This window comes from Podarcis erhardii (assembly GCF_964252035.2).
Source record: "Podarcis erhardii genome assembly, chromosome: 12".
Taxonomy (NCBI): Eukaryota; Metazoa; Chordata; class Lepidosauria; order Squamata; family Lacertidae; genus Podarcis; species Podarcis erhardii.
In genome coordinates, this window is record NC_138513.1 from 35086014 (window position 1) to 35105102 (window position 19089).

Here is a 19089-nt window from a genome sequence, read left to right on the forward strand (position 1 = left end):
CAAAGGAGGACACCTTCACCCCGATATAGTTCCTCTTTATCACATTAACAGCGCAAGCCCCTGCAATAGAACGAAATAACAATACCCCCTATCTCTCTTCCCTACTCTCCCACTCCCTTTTCCCCAAAACCACAATATGTCTATGACATAAGTGTCTCTCACTAAATGTAAACAAACTGTGAAAAGGATTCTATGAATTGAAGTGGAGACGGTAGATGTACCCTTCCCTGTTTATCCGTTTGTTTTGTAACACAAAAACTCTTTAATAAAAACTCACTTTTTAAAGAAAAGAAACCATAACCCCTGTTCAGGCATTATTTCTCATTCAAGTGTTAGTGAAAGCAGGTACACTTTAAATCCATATTTAGAGAACTAAATAATTGGCCCTATTTTCAGAAGTGCTGAGCTCTTGCAGTTTCTATTGATTTGAAACGGATGTGGAGTTCTTAAAGTTTGACATTTTGTCTTTAAGTGACAGCTCGTCCCTGGAAAAGATTAAAAATAAAGACTTCCCGGCTGTTAAAGAAGCTTTGTGCTCATTTGACCTTTGCCAGGAGGGAAAAACCCCAGAATGACACTGTGCTGATTTAATAATAACACTAACGCTAATTTTAACATGAAGTACCTTGTTGATGTTCATGCTTTATAGATTTCTGTAAAGGACAACAACATTAGTTAGAATAACAAGTTGCTTATTTGTTTATAATATTTTTTATTAAATATTTTCCTTGTTCACAAAAGCACATGCATTGTCTCTTTCTTTAGGTTGCGTTTTCTACATAGCAGTTACATCATCATCATCATCATCATCATCATCATCATCATTTATTATTTATACCCCACCTATCTTGCTGGGTTTCCCACATTTCACATTTGTTGTGAGACATTAGTGTTATATGCAGTATAGGGTTGGGAAGAAAAGAGGGGTGGGGTGGGAGAGGGGGTGGGGTGGTAAAGCTTATGTGTGGGGTTTTTGTGTACCTACTTGGGTAGGTTTTGTGAACCTACTTGGGTAGGTTCTCTTTCTATTTGCTTGTTGTGTTTCCTTGGTGGTGAGAGAGGTTGGGGTGGCCTAGGGTGTGGTTGATTGTCTTTGGTTGGTTTTAGTGGGATTTGTTTGTGTGTGTGTGAGGAGGGGGGTTGTTGGGTTAAGTTAGCCATATTGAATTGTATGCTGGCGGGGGCGGGTTTTCATGTTGTCTTGTTGGACTGTGTATGTAATAAAGGGGAGCCATACTGGGATGGCTTCTATTTGTGCCCATGTCAGTTTCAGTTTATTGGTTAATTTTTCTAGTAAGGCTGTTTCCCATACTATTTGGTACCATTGGTCCATGCTTACTCCTGACAGGTCTCTCCAGTGTCTGGTTATGGTGTTTCTGGCTGCTGAAAGTAGGTGGGTTATAAGTTCTTTGTGGTGTAAGTGGGCATTATTGTCTTGGAAGATGTTTGGTAAGGCCAATTCTGGGGTGATTTCTAATACTTGCTTGGTTATTTTACATATTTCTCGTATGGTTGTTGTCCAGAATAGTTGGATTTTGGGGCACTCCCACCACATGTGGAGGTATGTGCCTGTGGAGGTGACCCTCTCTAGCATTTTGGTGAGGTTCCTGGGCGTATTAGCGCTAGTTTTCTTGGTGTTAGGTACCACCTGTAGGTGAGTTTCAGAGTGAGTTCTTTTCTTTTCGTTGATATGGATTTAAAGGGGGGGTTAGACCACATTCTGGTCCATTGAGTGGGGTTAATCTCACAGCCTATATCCTCCCATTGTTTATTGATTGTGTCTAGGGAGTTCGTGGGATTTTGGAGTAGTATTTTGTATATTGTGGATACCGTCCCTCTACCGTGTCCCTTTGTTGTTAGGAGGAGGTTTTCGAAGGTTGTCAGGGGCCTAGTTGCTGCTGATTTTACTACTGGATTGTTTAAGAGAGCATGTAATTGGTGATGTGTTAACCAGGGCATTTGGGTGTCTTCTAGTTTGTCTTGTATTTCTTGTGTTGATAAAGGTTTGTTATTTTTGTAGAAGTCAATTAGGTGATATAAGCCTTTGGTTTGCCAGGTTTTAATCTGGAGGTTTTGGGCTGCGTGGTGGAATAATGGGTGGTACACCAGGGGAATTAGTGGGGATGGGGTTGGGGATAGTTTGCCCATTACTGTTATCCATGCTTTGAGCTTGGTCTGTGTGTAAATGTTAAGTGTTGTGGGAATTTTCCTTAGTTTAGGAGGAGAGGGTATGCTGTGGTGCAGCTATTTTCAATTGTGTCCCTCTCTAGGTGCATCCATTGTTTTGTTTCATCTTCTAGTATATATGGGATTATATGGAGTATTTGGTTGGCATATCAACAAAACAATGATCAGCATTCTATACTCTAAACAACGCATCTATGAATATGGAGGGGAAAACTCCATACTATTAGCAAACAGATGTAGGAAAAAACCCCTCAAAACAAGAATACACTCTGATTCAGGACTTTGGTCGGGTGGCGGGATTTAAATTAAACAGAAAACCAAGGTGTTGGGAAAAAATTTGACAGATACAGAGTCAGAACGGTTTCAGAGAGAAACAGAACTAACTGTTGTTAAAAAAGTAAAGTACCTAGGGGTAAACATAACAGCAAAAAATCTGAGTCTATTTAAGGATAATTATGAAAAATGTTGGTCTGAAATTAAGAGAGACTTGGACAGTTGGACAAAACTGAAGCTTTCTTTGTTAGGCCGAATTGCTGCTATTAAGATGAATGTATTGCCAAAAATGTTGTTTTTGTTTCAAACACTACAGATTGTGGACAAAACAGAGTGCTTCCGGAAGTGGCAGAGAGATATTTCTAAATTTGTCTGGCAGGGCAAAAAGCCCAGAATCAAGTTTAAGATATTAACAGATGCTAAAGAAAGAGGGGGCTTTGCCCTGCCAGACTTAAGGTTGTACTATGAAGCCGCAGCTTTCTGCTGGCTAAAAGACTGGCTACTTCTTGAAGACACTGACGTACTGGACTTGGAAGGTTTTAACAATGCTTTTGGTTGGCATGCATACTTATGGTATGATAAGGTTAAGATCAATAAGGCCTTTAAGAACCATATTGTCAGGAAAGCAGTATTTAATGTCTGGACAAAATACAAAGACTTATTGGAAAACAAAACTCCAAGGTGGCTTTCACCTCTGGAAGCTAAGGCCCGAAAAAGACCCAATATGGAGGCCAAATGGCCAAAATATTGGGAAATATTAGAAAAAGATGGAGACAATTGGAAATTGCAGAGTTTGGAGAAAATGAAGGATAAAGTGCGAGACTGGTTACATTATGCTCAGATTAAAGAAGTTTTTAAAAATGACAAAAAGTTAGGGTTCCAGGTGGAGAAATCGAAGTTAGAAACAGAATTGTTGGAACCAAAGACTAAGGTACTATCTAGAATGTATAACTTGCTGTTAAAATGGAACACACAAGACGAAATGGTTAAATCGGCTATGATAAAGTGGGCACAGGACATTGGGTATAACATTATGTTCGAGGACTGGGAAAGGTTATGGACCACTGGGCTGAACTTCACTGCATGTAATGCTCTGAAGGAAAATGTAATGAAAATGATATATAGATGGTACATGACCCCAGTTAAACTTGCCAAAATATACCATTCGTCTGATAATAAATGTTGGAAATGTAAAGAAAATGAAGGAACATTCTTTCACCTCTGGTGGACATGCCCTAAGGTGAAGGCTTTCTGGGAAATGATATATAATGAGCTGAAAAAGGTATTTAAGTATACCTTCCCTAAGAAACCAGAGGCCTTCCTTCTGGGCATTGTCGGCCAGAAGGTGTTAAAGAAAGACCGAACATTTTTTATGTATGCAACAACGGCAGCAAGGATACTCATCGCAAAAAACTGGAAAACTCAAGATCTACCCACACTGGAAGAGTGGCAGAAGCAGCTGATGGACTACATGCAATTAGCCGAGATGACTGGCAGAATCCGAGACCTGGGAGAAGAGAGGATTGAGGAAGACTGGAAGAAATTTAAGATGTATTTACAAAAACATAATTTGGTTGAATGTTAAGAAGGATGCTAGATTATAAAAAATTGGCCACCACTAAATTAGATTTTGAATTTGATGATAAGTGAGATTAAAGAAAACATAAATTTTATGGAGAATTGTTAGATTATATTTGATTGAGTGGATATAAGATTGTAAACAAGTTGATAATTTGCTTGGAAAAATCTTTTAACGATGTAAATGGGAGCGGGAGACGTGAGGGAGTCCAAAGAAGTGATGAAACTACGTTGTGATAGAAGTAAGATTGTTTATTATTGGTGCATTTGTATTTAAAAACTCTAATAAATATTTATATATATATAAGAAAACAAGAATACACTGCATCACCAAAAAAGATGGCAACATTACATTCTCCCCCAAAGAAATAACCTCAGAATTTGCAGAATTCTACTCCAACCTATACACCTCCCATAGCCCACCTGAGAAGGAAATCAGAAAATTCCTAGCAAGACTGACCATGCCTATCTTAACTGATGGGGAACAGGGATTCATGGACAGTCCTATCACCCCAGAGGAAATGGTCCTCAAAAACTTGAAACCACACAAAGCCCCAAGCCCAGATGGCTTCACAGCAGAATTCTATAGGAAATTCAAAGAACCCCTGATGCCCTACATGACCCGCCCTATTCAATGAAATACATGGTCTGGGATTTTGATGTTACCTATGTTCGTTGACTCAACCAAGGGAGTCAGGCCCTGTGGGAGCAGAATGCTATCTAGTCTGGGCATTGTGGCATGGTGCCCAGAATGTGTGGCTGGTGTCTTCCGGGTTTCTCCCCGCCCCATATGTCATAAATGCCTCCGCTTATTAGTATTTTTAGCAGTTTGTAAAAGTGTCTAATTGTTTGGGGTTTCCCTCAGAGGAAGGTTGTCCATGGCGTTGTGGGGTGGATGTCTTTCAGACAGTTGCCTCTCATGTTTAGGTTGAGGTCACCTCCCAGGTTTGCTTCCCCTTCAGAGAAGGAGAGGAATTTGTTTAGTGTTTTCTGCATGAACTCTAGTTGTTTTAAGTTTGGGGCATATATGGAGCCATTTGTCAGTTTAGTTTTGCCTTCTAATATCCCTTTGGTGAAAATGAATCTGCCTCTTTTGTCTTTTAGCACTGTAGTGGCTTTAAAATTCAGGTCTCTGTACTGAGTATTATGGCTACTGTGCGAGCCTTTCTTGAGCTAGGTGCAACCCATTGTTGGTTGAAGCGGGGTTTGCTTAGGAGTTTGCTTCCTTTGGGTGGATTATGTATTTCCTGTAGGAAGACTATGCGTAGTTTCATGGTGTTTACATGCAAGGTTCTCTTTTGATAGGGTTCCCAACCCCCTCACGTTGAGTGTGATGGTTTTTAAACTAGCCATTCTGCATGCCTACTTTATAGAAAGATTCCCTGTCTACCTGTCTGGGTTGTCCTGTCTCTCACCTTTATATTGTCTATTGAACCTAGTTTGTTGCGATGACCTAAAGTGTGATGGGCAGGGGAAGAGGGAGATTGGAGTTAGAGTTGGGCTGGGGGGGTAGATTACAGAAAGTAGCCTATAAGTAGTTATATAGGTGTTTGTTTGGAGTATTTTGGACCGTTTGACTTCAAACTGGTTGGTCCTATGTCTTGGCTGGTGTGGAAGGCCTTGATTAGGAATAGGCTTTCTCCCCCTTTCGCTTGTGATGGGTGTGTGTGTGTCCGTAACACACTGTTGTGCTTGTATTGGGTACAAGGTTTATAAACTATGTTTATTTTTGGTTTGTTGGGATGTTAAGATAGGGGTATGGGTATTGGCATGCTCTGGCGCCACCATTATGTTAGTTGTGTGTCAGATTGTAACCTGTTTATTGGTTGTTCCTTTTTTGAGATTGGGGGGTATTGTTTTCATTTTTTTCTTTTTCTTTTACCTGCGTGTGTCGTTTGTTGCATTTGTGTGCTGAAGGGGGCGCCGGAGGTGACTTCTCTTTTTATTTGTGTGCTTAATTTTTTGTGCTATGAGTGGAGTCAGTGGGGCGCTGGTGTGGGTGTGGCGGGATCATAGCAAGTGGCTTATGAGTATACTTGTGAGATTATGAGTTAGAGCATGCATTCTTAGTTGTAAAGAGGTTTCTGCAGTTCAAGTGTGTTTTCCCCTATTTGCTTTGCTATATAACATTTCCATTGTTGGAGACAAGAGTGTGTGTAGGTGTATGCAGCTGGGGGTGGAATGCAGGGGGGAACTGAACATTAGAATCCCCAATATCGGTCCAGCAAAGTTTGGTGGTTACATTTATTGGTAATCAGAGGGGCTAGTTGTTTCACATACATTTTTTGTTGTTGTTTCACATATATATATATATTTTACTTTCCTCTCAGGCAAGGATTGTTATCTTACTGTTGTGAATGTGTTGTTTTTGTTAATAAGTGCATTTTTAGTTGCTTTTTTCACAAATTGCGCCTCAGTTGTCGAACGTTTTGGAAGTCAAACGGTCTTCTGGGATGGATTACGTTCAACAACCGAGGTTCCACTGTATCTAACTATCCAGTTAATACCATATGGAAGATATGGAGTTGGTGCAACTTACTTCAGTGATTTTGTTTGGACAACCCATAGCCCACTTGTGTGGACTCAGCTCCCCAAAGAGGGGGAGTTTCAAGCCACTGAGTTTCAGTATGGTTCAGATAGCTATTTCTTAGGCTGTGCTCACATAAACAGAGACTAGGGTGTGTACACATAAATGGTGACAAACTCTAACTGCGCTATAACGCACTTTTACTCATTCATTGCTTTCCACAACTTGGTTTATGAATTGGAAAAGGCAGTTATCTGTGGTCCTGAACCACATGAGAATGAAAATGCTGTAATAGAGATGGGCAAGGTTTGGTACCGAACACCTCTGGCTTGTTGCTACTAATTAATCTTATTGCGTGTTAAGATCCCAAGACCTCCCCCAATAAACAGACACAATTGACACGGAATTTAGTTTAAGGTTATTGACATAATTTTGGCCACAACTTTATTGATTACAGATTGTGAGTGGTTTGCTTAGGCATTGGTTCCCAACTAGCTGCACCTGAGCTCAGCAGGGCAGCACTGATGCCTGGACTCCAGGAAAACATCCTGGGGGAGCATTGGACCAGGTTCAGACTCAAGCTCACCCCAAATGCTCCCAGGGGCTCTGGCATGGCCCTAATCCCTAGAAGGGAATTGGACAAAAGCAAGGCAAGCCCCTGGATTCCTTTAACAGAATACCCTTTCATGCATTGGGAGGGGCAGGTGCTCCAACCTCCCCTCAACCACACCTTGAACCAATGCCTAACCACAAAACCTTACAAAGTTGTGGCGATTTGCTACACGGCAGGCGAAACCGAAGTGGCACCAGCCAATCAGCCAAATGGGAAAATTCCTACCGGGCCCCTGTCCCAAGAACAGACAACGTACGGTGGCATAGCAAGGTCATAATGAACCCTAAATATAGGGGTGGTGGGCGAGTGATCCGGTGCACGAGGCGAAAAAGAGAAAGCTCAACACAACTTGCAGCGGTATATATGGGTCCCTCAGTTAATTCATGAAATGATCCCATTGGCCAGATTTACCCCAGGAACCGAAAGACCACCACTCGGGTTGTTGTGGCTGTCCAATTGCTCCCACCCACAACAGCAGTGAGGTCAGTCTTGGTGATCTCACCGCAACGCGTGCTCTCTGGGAGGAGGACACAATTTCCCATACAGTTAGAGCAAGTATCTATTACTTACTAAGGAGATACCTCATGATTAACATGTGTTTGTTTTTAATCCTGAGCTTGGATTCAAAGGGAGCCGGAAGAAGGGAGCATCTGTTTACTAGTATTTCCATATTTGATGTGCTTGTGCACAGATGACCAAGGAATACGAACTTCAACAGGGAGAAAAGAGACCCTGTTGATCAAAAAGCTCCAGTTAGGAATGGACGAATGTGTCTTGTTGGTATCACTCCATTTTTCTTATTTCCTCCCCACCCCAATCTTAAAATCAGTTTATCTCCTCTCTGTGTCAGTTTGCATGTACATTTGTTCCAATACACATTTTTTATCAAGTGTTTCCCCCTAATATGCATTTCTAACATTATTTTCACTAATATATTTATTATGGTACACACTTTGCCCTAATATATGCTTTTTTATACCTGTTTTGCCATTGGAGAACTGCATGACAAAATTTTGAAGTTCACACATTTTGGTTTGCATGGTGTCTTGGAAAATGTGAATTAGATACGGTAGCTTTGTTTTAAAATGTGAACTGAAAAGTTTTTCCCCACATTAGGATCAAACTGTCCAGTCCCTTGAAAACTCTCCTAAAATCTTAAGTATTTTCAAATAGTACATGTAAGTTTTTTTATAAGCTTTCTAGGAAGGACTTGATCAAGATTTGGTGAACAATACTAGGCTTTTGCCCTATTCAGACTCAACTGAAGGTATTTTGTGCTGAGGAGAAGCTTATCTGCCATTCATGTCCTCTGATCTTAAGACAACTGTGCCCCATAGGTTGGAGGCAAGGATTGGCTTGGCTTGATCATGCCTTATTCTGACATCTTGAAACGGCCCTCTGGCCACTGCCAGTAGTGTATGGATTGGTCTTTAATTCCATATGTTCTTTCCATCACCAACATTCCCACAGGCATTAAAAGGAGTTCTGGTTTCAGGATGAAAGCAGAGTAGGGACAGTTTCTTGTGTGATTCAAGCCAGATTTATTCTTCCAGTTTTCAGGCACATTAAATCCACTTGCAGTTTTACAAAATGGGCAAACGGAACCCCCTAAAGAATAATTGACCTGTTCTTAAAATAAGATAAAAGCTATTGCACTCATTTTCTTTATTTTGCACTTCATATCCCTGGAGTTGTCTCCACTACTGATTTTTTAATATATATATATAGTAGTAAATTCTAAACAAATCTTAAAATCATCATATGGTCACACAAACAAATTGGGAGTGTGAACCACTAGGCAAGTTTCATTTTTTTGGAAGAATATGAGTCGATTGCATAAATTCTTATTGGAAAACAGACAGTGATCAGGAAAGTTGTGTGCACATATGAAAGAATTCCTCCAGAAATTTTCTTAATGCTCCTAATAAAACTTCATAGCATCTAAGAATTTAAGGAAAGATAAATCTTTTCAGTTGCTTTCTTTTAACAGTGTGGAAAGGAGGCGTGTTGGGAAAGAGAAGCGACAAGGCCCTGGTTTTCTTTTTTGCTGATTTCTGTTTCAGTTAATTCTGCAGTAATTGGATGCACTGTGTCTAATTCTTCATAAATCAACAGCACATTATCACAATATTGACAGTGGCTTTCCTAGACCCATTGTCTCTATCAAGAGTTATATTCTGCTTCAAAACAATTTGCTGTGAACACCCTTGTTTGTTTGCCACACAAGTCTTTGTTCTGGCTGAAAACTTTGATTTATCACTGTATATAATTGATGGCTGTGGGGTAGGTGGACTATAGCTATTGCTCCTCCTCTTTTAATCTAGCTTTGCCTAGAAATCCATGTCATGGAGCATTCTCAAGGGAACTAGGCTGGGAAATTTTCTGTATGTCCAATGGGAGCCCATTAATCATAGTGAAGAGTCTCTTACTGGCTGTATCCATGTTTGTGAAAGGAACGTAGAGACCACCTCAGAAGGACTTATCAGGAGAATAGATGTTAAAGCTAATGTATTCATTGTAAAATCACAAAAAAACCTTTATGCATCCCTAATGTATCACAACATATTTTTGGAATGGATTTCACTCTTCTTAAAGGCTTTGAACTCAGTAAAAGACTATAATATCTGAGAGCAGGACCCAAAGGGATGGAAAATACTATTATTGATTAAGAAGAAGAAACTAAACCACCACTGCTTTCTGTTGTGGAGAAAATAGAATAGATAATAATGAAAACAGCACAGATACTCAATTCTGATAAACTAGCGATTTCACTCTTCTTAAAGTGCAAACAAATGAAATTATTTAGATTATTGTGAAGTCATTTGATTACATGGTTAATTTGAAATTGATAATATGATCAGTTAGTAATCAGAATAAACTCCAGAAACTAGATTGGGATGTTGGATACCCTCTACTATGAATAAATTAATATTTCTCCTTATTATATTTCTGGTCCTTCATCCTCATTCCGTTTCCCCCTGCAATAATCCTGGCTGTGATCCAGACAGTTGCATGATTAATGTGTATTGGGCCTTTGGACTATTTCACAGCAATCCCCTGCTCCCCACTTGGCAAGCTAGATTTGAAGCTTGAAGTACTGAGGCAGCTGTGAAACACACAAGCAAGAATCTAAAGCTTCTGCATGTGTGGCAGTGTCTGGCTGCACTTAAATAGATGTTCAGTATCTTCATTCATTCCATATCTTACAAATGGGACGCTAAGACTGAAAGCGTATGATTTGCCCAGAACTACACCTTAAGATTTTGCATGAGCAATGGTGTCAATGTTAGAGAGAAGTCTAACACTGCTATCTTGTACTCTTCAACATTTCTCTGCTGAAAATAGGGACGTCTTATATAATAATAATAATAATAATAATAATAATAATAATAATAATAATAATAATAATACCCCACCCATCTGATTGGGTTGCTCCATTCACTCTGGGCGGCTTCCAACATATATAAAAAACATAACAGAACAGTAAACATTAAAAAAATTCCCTGTACAATTTCGCCCTCAGAAGGCTTCTAAAGGTTATATAGTAACTTATCTCCTTAGCTCAGGGATCACATAACTCCATACCCCTCCAACATTTATCCAGTGAAAATAGAGACATGCTAAGGAAAAGCAGGATGTTCCAGGATCAAATCAGAAACTGAGACAGCTTCTGTAAATCCAGGACTCTCCCTGGAAAATAGGAACTCTTGGAGGGCCTGCTACCTAGGCCCCATTCCTATATTCATCTTATATTGTGGTAAAGTTGCCACAAGGCAGTTTTTCACCAGCAGTGGATGTTTCTTCAGAATCTGCTGCCTCTCAAAGGTGAGATCCAATAAGTTGCATGTCTCAGAAGTAATCAGCAGCAAAGTTATCCAGAATGTGGAAAAAATGTGGGAATTGAGCTTTCCTATTGCTAATTAAGCGCTAAGTCTAGCAATCCATTTTAACAGCAAATAAATTATTTCTTGGCTCTGCAGAGCTTTTCGGTGGGCTTAAGTCTTTACCCTAGTACTGCCAGGTTGGCTGACAACCTCGGTATAACATGCTGATTTATCTAAATTCATTACCATCAATGACCTCACCATAATGCTAAGTAATGTCATACGTTTGTGACATTGCAACAGCTGTGCTCCACCTTAAGCATTTTTACGCTTGCTCTGTAAATCTTAGAATCGGCCTCCAGTTGCCTTGCATTTAAAGTGGACTTGTAAGGAATATTTTATAAGAAAAATTTGCCCACTGGGGAGAAGTAAAAGAAGCGAATAGACTCTCATATACAGCTTAGTCACTGGCAGTCTGGTTCCTATCCCAAATAAATAACCATGAACCATGGGAAGGAAGAGCAATCATAATACAGCATAACAACGACCATTTTGTTTACTAAACAAACAGCTTTAGAAGCTAAATTTAGTGCAGAGCTAAAGAAGAACTAGGGCTTATTTTCTCATGAATCACCAATGCAGAAGTATACTAAATACGTTTGTTTTACAGTGAATTACTTTGCTTCATAAAACCTTGTTAACAAAGGCTCAGTACATGGAACACTAACAAAGAATAATTCTACTTTGCCATTTTTGCAGCTGGGTCCTCGAAAGCTTTTGCAAGGATTGCTCAGGTGAACTACCTATAATAAACCCAAGGTGGTTGTAGGGCCTCACGAGAGTGGTGTTTTATGGTGAGTGTATTCCGCAACATGTCCTTGACACAATAATAGTGCATTAGTGGTAGATTTATTCTGCTTTAACTATTCTGCAATGCTTTCCTCATGGTGCCACATTTCTGGTATTAAAAGTTACGGTGGGCGGACTGTGTGAACTACAAGATTTCTTTTTTTTTAATAAATATTTATTAAAGTTTTTAAATATAAATGCACAAATAATAAACGATCTTACTTTTATCACAACAATTTCATCACTTCTTTGGACTCCCTCACGTCTCCCGCTCCCATTTACATCGTTAAATTTTTTTTCCAAACAAATTATCAACTTGTTTACAATCTCATGTCCACTCATTCAAATATAATCTAGCACTTCTTCCAAAAAAATTTATATTTTCTTTAGTCTCACTTATCATCAAATTTAAATCTAGTTTAGTGGTGGCCAATTTTTTATAATCTAGCATCCTTCTTAACATTCAACCAAATTACAATGTTTTTGTAGATACATCTTGAATTTCTCCCAGTCTTCCTCCATCTTCTCTTCTCCCAGATCACGGATTCTGCCGGTCATCTCGGCCAGTTGCATATAGTCCATCAGCTGCATCTGCCACTCTTCCAGTGTGGGTAGATCTTGAGTTTTCCAGTTTTTTGCAATGAGAATCCTTGCTGCCGTTGTTGCATACATAAAAAATGTTCGATCCTTCTTTAACACCTTCTGGCCGACAATACCCAGAAGGAAGGCCTCTGGTTTCTTTGTGAAGGTATACTTAAATACCTTTTTCAGCTCATTATATATCATTTCCCAGAAGACCTTCACCTTAGGGCATGTCCACCAGAGGTGAAAGAATGTTCCTTCATTTTCTTTACATTTCCAACATTTATTATCAGACGAATGGTATATTTTGGCAAGTTTAACTGGGGTCATGTACCATCTATATATCATTTTCATTACATTTTCCTTCAGAGCATTACATGCGGTGAAGTTCAGCCCAGTGGTCCACAACCTTTCCCAGTCCTCAAACATAATGTTATGCCCAATGTCCTGTGCCCATTTTATCATAGCCGATTTAACCATTTCGTCTTGTGTATTCCATTTTAGCAGCAAGTTATACATTCTAGATAGTACCTTGGTCTTTGGTTCTAACAATTCTGTTTCTAACTTCGATTTCTCCACCTGGAACCCTAACTTTTTGTCATTTTTAAAAACTTCTTTAATCTGAGCATAATGTAACCAGTCTCGCACCTTATCCTTCATTTTCTCCAAACTCTGCAATTTCCAATTGTCTCCATCTTTTTCTAATATTTCCCAATATTTTGGCCATTTGGCCTCCATATTGGGTCTTTTTCGGGCCTTAGCCTCCAGAGGTGAAAGCCACCTTGGGGTTTTATTTTCCAATAAGTCTTTATATTTTGTCCAGACATTAAACACTGCTTTCCTGACAATATGGTTCTTAAAGGCCTTATTGATCTTAACTTTGTCATACCATAAGTATGCATGCCAACCAAAAGCATTGTTAAAACCTTCCAAGTCCAGTACGTCAGTGTCTTCGAGAAGTAGCCAGTCTTTTAGCCAGCAGAAAGCTGCGGCTTCATAGTACAACTTTAAGTCCGGCAGGGCAAAGCCCCCTCTTTCTTTCGCATCTGTTAATATCTTAAACTTAATTCTGGGCTTTTTGCCCTGCCAGACAAATTTAGATATATCTTTCTGCCACTTCCGGAAGCACTCCGTTTTGTCCACAATCTGTAATGTTTGAAACAAAAACAACATTTTTGGCAGTACATTCATCTTAATAGCAGCAATTCGGCCTAACAAAGAAAGCTTCAATTTTGTCCAACTATCCAAGTCTCTCTTAATTTCAGACCAACATTTTTCATAGTTATCCTTGAATAGACTCAGGTTTTTTGCTGTTATGTTTACCCCTAGGTACTTTACCTTTTTAACCATAGTTAGTTCTGTTTCTCTCTGAAACCGTTCTGACTCTATGTCTGTCAAATTTTTTCCCAGCACCTTGGTTTTCTGTTTGTTTAATTTAAATCCCGCCACCCGACCAAAGTCCTGAATCAATTGTAATACTCTTTTCGTACTAGATTCTGGCTCCTGCAGGGTCAAAACTAGGTCATCTGCAAAAGCTTTAAGTTTGTATTGTTTCGCTCCGACCTGAATCCCTTCCACCAACCGGTCCCCTCTAATCATGTTCAAGAGCACCTCCAGAACCGAGATAAATAACAGAGGGGAAATCGGGCAGCCTTGTCGTGTTCCTTTTTCAATTTTGAACTCTTCTGTAACCACATTGTTAACTATCAATTTGGCCTTTTGTTCTGAATATATTGCATCAATCCCATTCTCAAACCCCCGTCCCACTCCCATTTCTTTCAAATTTCCCTTCATAAATTTCCAAGAAATATTATCAAAGGCCTTCTCCGCATCTATAAAAATTAACACTGCTTTTGTATTTATGTCTGTTTGCAAAAGTTCCAAAATGTCAATAATGTTCCTAGTATTGGCAAACATATGTCTACCTGGGAGAAAGCCTGCCAAAATGTCTGCAAATATTTTGTAATCCACATTCAGAAGGGAGATGGGACGATAGTTTTTGAGTTGTGTCTTTTCAGTTTCAGATTTTGGTATCAATGTGATAAAGGCTTCCTTCCACGATTCCGGCGCCTTCTTCCCTTCCATAATTTCATTACAGACCTCCATCATTGGTTGGATCAGATAGTCTTTTAATGTCTTATAATACTTGGAAGTCAAGCCATCTGGCCCTGGAGATTTGCCCAGTTGCATGTTCTGAATGGCTTGTTCAATCTCTTGTTGTGTTATTTTGTTGTTCAGGATTAATCTGTTTTCTTGTGACAGTTTTGTTAGTCCGTTTTTTTCCAAAAATTGTTTAATCTCAGCCTCATCTTGCGGCCCTTGAGTGTATAATTTTTTGAAGTATCTCTGGAAGCACTTTCTAATTTCCATGGGGTTCTGAATGTTTCTTCCTTCAATTTCTAGATTTGTAACTGTATTTAATTTCTGTCTCTTCTTCAACTGCCAAGCAAGCAGTTTCCCACATTTATTCGCCGATTCAAAAGTTTTTTGTTTCATTAATTTAATCTTCCATTCTATTTCCTGGTTTATCAATTTAGAATATTGTGCTTGGTATAGTTTAATTTCTCTCAGAATCGGCTGTGACTTCGGATTTGATCTTAATTTCTTCTCCAATTCTTTAATTTTCTGCAAGATCTTATCTTTCCTTTCATTTTGTGTCCTTTTCTTTACGGCGTTCTGTTGTATCAAGAACCCCCTCATCACAGCTTTGCTTGCGTCCCAGATAGTTCTTTTTTCCACCGTAGTGTTCATATTTATCTCGAAATAATCCTTCAGAGTTTTTTGGGCCTTCTTAATAATCTCCTGGTCTCTAAACAAGCGATCATTCATCTTCCATCTAAAGGAGCCGGTTGGCAAAAGTGTCATATCCATCTTCAGCGCGTTATGGTCGGAGCAGGTCTTTGGGCAGATTTCCACTTTTCTAACCTTGGGTGCCAGACCTCTAGTTATCCATATTTGGTCGATTCTTGTCCAAGTCAGCTGGGCTTCAGAGAAGAATGTTCCCTCTCTTCCCAGGGGGTTCTTAGTTCTCCAAATGTCAATCCAGTCCATATTGTCTGTCATTTCAAAAAAGGTCTTTGGTAGTCTGCCGTCTTTTGTAACATTTTGGTTTTGTGACTTATCCATGTTAGTCGATACGACCCCATTCATATCTCCCATCATAATGATGTTGTTGTAGTCCAGATAGTCCAGCATAATCTCATGCAACTTCTTATAAAATTCCGATTTCCCGTCATTTGGTGCATAAATTCCTAATATCAGAATCTTTTCTCCTTGATGTTGTATCTCAATTGCTAATATTCTTCCATGTTCATCTTTGAATAAAAATTTAGGTGACAGGCTCTCTTTTGCATATATCACCGAACTACAGGATTTCTTCACACAGTTGAAACCACTCTGAAGAGACTTGCAGAGAACCCAGCTCAGAGAGTTAGATATCCCATTGTGAGTGTTACCAAACAGGAAGGTAAAGGTAAGATAAAGGACCCCTGGATTGTTAAGTTCAGTCAAAGGGGTGGTCTTGTGGACAAATGATGTGGGTGGGGGAGAATGGAGAAAGGCAAACGGAAACATTTATTGCGACTTATTACAACTTCTGGAAGCGCAGACATTAGTTACGCAAACCCATTTGCATCTGTACAGAGACGTAAGTTGAAAAAGGTGACACTGGTAGATAGTTCTGCTTACATCATGGACATTGCCATGTAGGTAAAGGTAAAGGACCCCTGGATGGTTAAGTCCAGTAAAAGGAGACTATGGGGTTGCGGCGTTTGTCCACAGACAGCTTTCCAGGTCATGTGGCCAGCATGACTAAACTGCTTCTGGCGCAACGGAACACCGTGGCGGAAACCAGAGTGCACAGAAACGCCATTTACCTTCCTGCCGCAGCAGTACCTATTTATCTACTTGCACTGGCATGCATTCGATCTGCTAGGTTGGCAGGAGCTGGGACAGAGCAACGGGAGCTCACTCCGTTGCGGGGATGTGAACCGCCAACCTTCTGATTGGCAGGCCCAAGGGGCTCAGTAGTTTAGACCACAGTGCCACCCACAATCTCTGAGGAAACGTACTCCTTTAGAAAGATTTTTAGCAGCAGCAACATGGATGGAGCATGGTCTGGTTGGTGGAGAGCGGCATAGCCGATGGGCTGTGGCTCAAGTAGGAGTCAGGCTAGCAAGCGTAGATGTAGCTGATTAGATTGCTACTTGGGAAAAAATTCCCTTCAAATCGGTTTCGGCCTCTCTGAAGGAAATTGTTTTTAAAATTCTGCTAATGTGGTACTTAACACTAGCCAGACTGGCTCGTATCAACTTCACTCACACTCAGATTTATTGGAGGATGGCTATAGGGTCATGTGATGGGATAATGAGCTGCTTGTGCGTAAAAGCTGAATCCCTCAGAGCTTGGCATAGGTCTCCAAGCTCTGCCTTTATGGGAGCCCTCAAAGCATGACTCCCTCAATCGCTGGCAGAATCTGTCAGTGGGCGTTTCCGGAATTTGCGCCAACATAAGAGTTCCTTAACGGAAACTCTCCTTCGGGATTCTCCGCGTGACAGTTTCCTGCGAGGAGTAGGTGTACCCAGAGGAGGTCCTGAGACCTCCCCGCTGTTTTCACTGGAAGTCTCTTGGAGCCATCCCTCCGACTGAGTTTCTCCATGAACTCTCTCTCTCCCCCTGCTGCTTCCTTCCTCCGCATCCGAGGGTCTCCTAGCCTCCTTGAGCCCCTCCACCACCTGACTCTCCGATGGCAGTTCCCTGACAGGTCACACCAGCACATTGGGGGGGTGGGAGTTAAAAAAAGGGGCCACATTTTGGGAGTCAGTATTTGGGGACATTCCTGCCATAACAGGACAAAACAGGAGCTAGCTTTTACGCAAACTATCTGTAATGGTTCTAGGGGTTGCTCGTGCGTAAGCCAGTGCAAACACCTGGCTGGGTTGCCTGAGTGAACCTTATCTGTCCGAACAGTCACTCACCCGTGGCTGTCTCAATCGCTGGCAGAATCCGTCAGTGGGCGTTTCTTAAACTTCTTCCAGCAAAGAATCTCTTTGACGCCTAGTCTCCTCCTACTCTCCCTGCACGGAGGACCCCTACTCTCCCCGCTGGTCCCCGGCAAGGAGTCACGGGACCGCCTCGCCACTTCCCCCATCTGCCCCCCTTCTCCACTGGTGCTACGCTGATTCTCTTCCCCAGAAGATGGGCTGCCTCTCCCAATCCCGGGACACTCTCTGGAATCCCTCTGGATTTTGCTCTCTCCCTCCGGCACTGATGGCAGTTCCCTGACACTATCCTTGGGCGATAAGCCAAACCTTCATTTCAAACATCTTATAGGTCATCTGTGCTGGACCCGGGGGAAAGGTACCGTGAGCGTAGTCTGAGTCCACACGAAGAGGGGCGAGGTCCGAGGCGGAGAGCCGGGCGGGGAACGGGAACGCTGGAACAGGAGGCCGAGCAGGGAACAGGAACACCGGATGGTCAGGAACAGGAGGCCGAGCAGGGAACAGGAGCACCGGATGGTCAGGAACAGGAGGCCAAGCGGGGATCAGGAACACAGGAAGGTCCAAAGCCAACAACGACGTTGCTCCCGCAACCTGGGACCGGGCTGACTGGGCTTTTATCCTCTTCTAAGGCCAGGGGCGGTCCCGGCCCCCAGGAGCCCCGCCTCCTCTGGCCTTAAGGCGAGCACTCCTCCTGGGAGCAACCAGTTCCCTTCGCCTCTCTGCCCTAAGCCTCTGCAGATCAGGAGAGGCCGAAGGGTTACTGGGCCCTGGAGGAGGCTCACCTGTAGCCACTGAGTCCTCAAGCCCCTCTGGGGCCTGAAGGGTTTCACCTGGGGCCAGCTCCTGGTGCTCTGCCACAGGTGCAGGCTCTTCAGCATCTAGGCCTTGCCCCAGTTCAGCCGGCCCTGGAGGCGGGGACTCCTGTGCAGGCTGGGATTCCTCTGGTTCATCCTCTGAATCGGAATCCCAGGCCATCACACCATCCCCCCTCCCAGGCCCCCCCCTCAACCGAGGGTCCGGACCCGGCTTGCCGGGGTACGTCGCATGGAACTCTCGGAGGCAGGCAGGTGCGTGGACGTTGGCCGCTGGTTCCCAGGAACGGTCCTCCGGTCCGTACCCCTTCCAGTCAATGAGATACTGCAGCTTTCCCCTGCGGTATCGGGAGTCCAGGATGCGTTCCACCTCGTACTCAGGCTCTCCCTGAACCAACACTGGCTGCGGTCGGGGACGGTTCGGGTGGAACTCGTCGGGTGGGGCCACTGGACTCAGAAGGGACCTGTGGAAGACCGGGTGAACCTTCAGGGTTGCGGGTAACCGGAGACGGAATGCCACAGGAGAGACTTGGTCCACGATAGGGAACGGGCCGGTGAATCGGGCGTCCAACTTCCGCGAAGGTCGAGAGGGGTGGAGGTGGCGAGTGGAGAGCCAAACCAGGTCACCGACGCGAAGTTCCGGCCCCACCTGGCGGTGGCGGTCGGCCTGGGCTTTGTACGCTTCCTTGGCCTGGTGCAGTTGCTCCACCAAAAGCTGTTGCTGGGACTGGAGCTCTTGAAGCCACTCCGTCACCGCCGGGACCGCGGATGCCGGCAGCACATCTGGAAACAGCCGTGGATGATAACCGTAACTGGCCTGGAACGGGGTCTGCTGGGTGGACGC

At 42.3% G+C, this 19089-nt stretch overlaps 1 protein-coding gene across 7 annotated transcripts in view; it reads left to right on the forward strand.

Moving 5' to 3' along the window:
• The window catches only part of RARB (retinoic acid receptor beta), a 362123-nt gene that overhangs the window by 96096 nt on the left and 246938 nt on the right, over positions 1-19089 (forward strand). Inside the window, exon 1 of one of the 7 annotated variants that reach the window (XM_081882238.1) lies at positions 11838-11856. The exons of the other annotated variants lie outside the window; for them this stretch is intronic. The gene's annotated coding sequence lies outside the window, so the exon portion shown is untranslated. Of the gene's footprint in view, positions 1-11837; positions 11857-19089 lie in introns of those variants that run through there. 7 annotated transcript variants of the gene reach the window in all.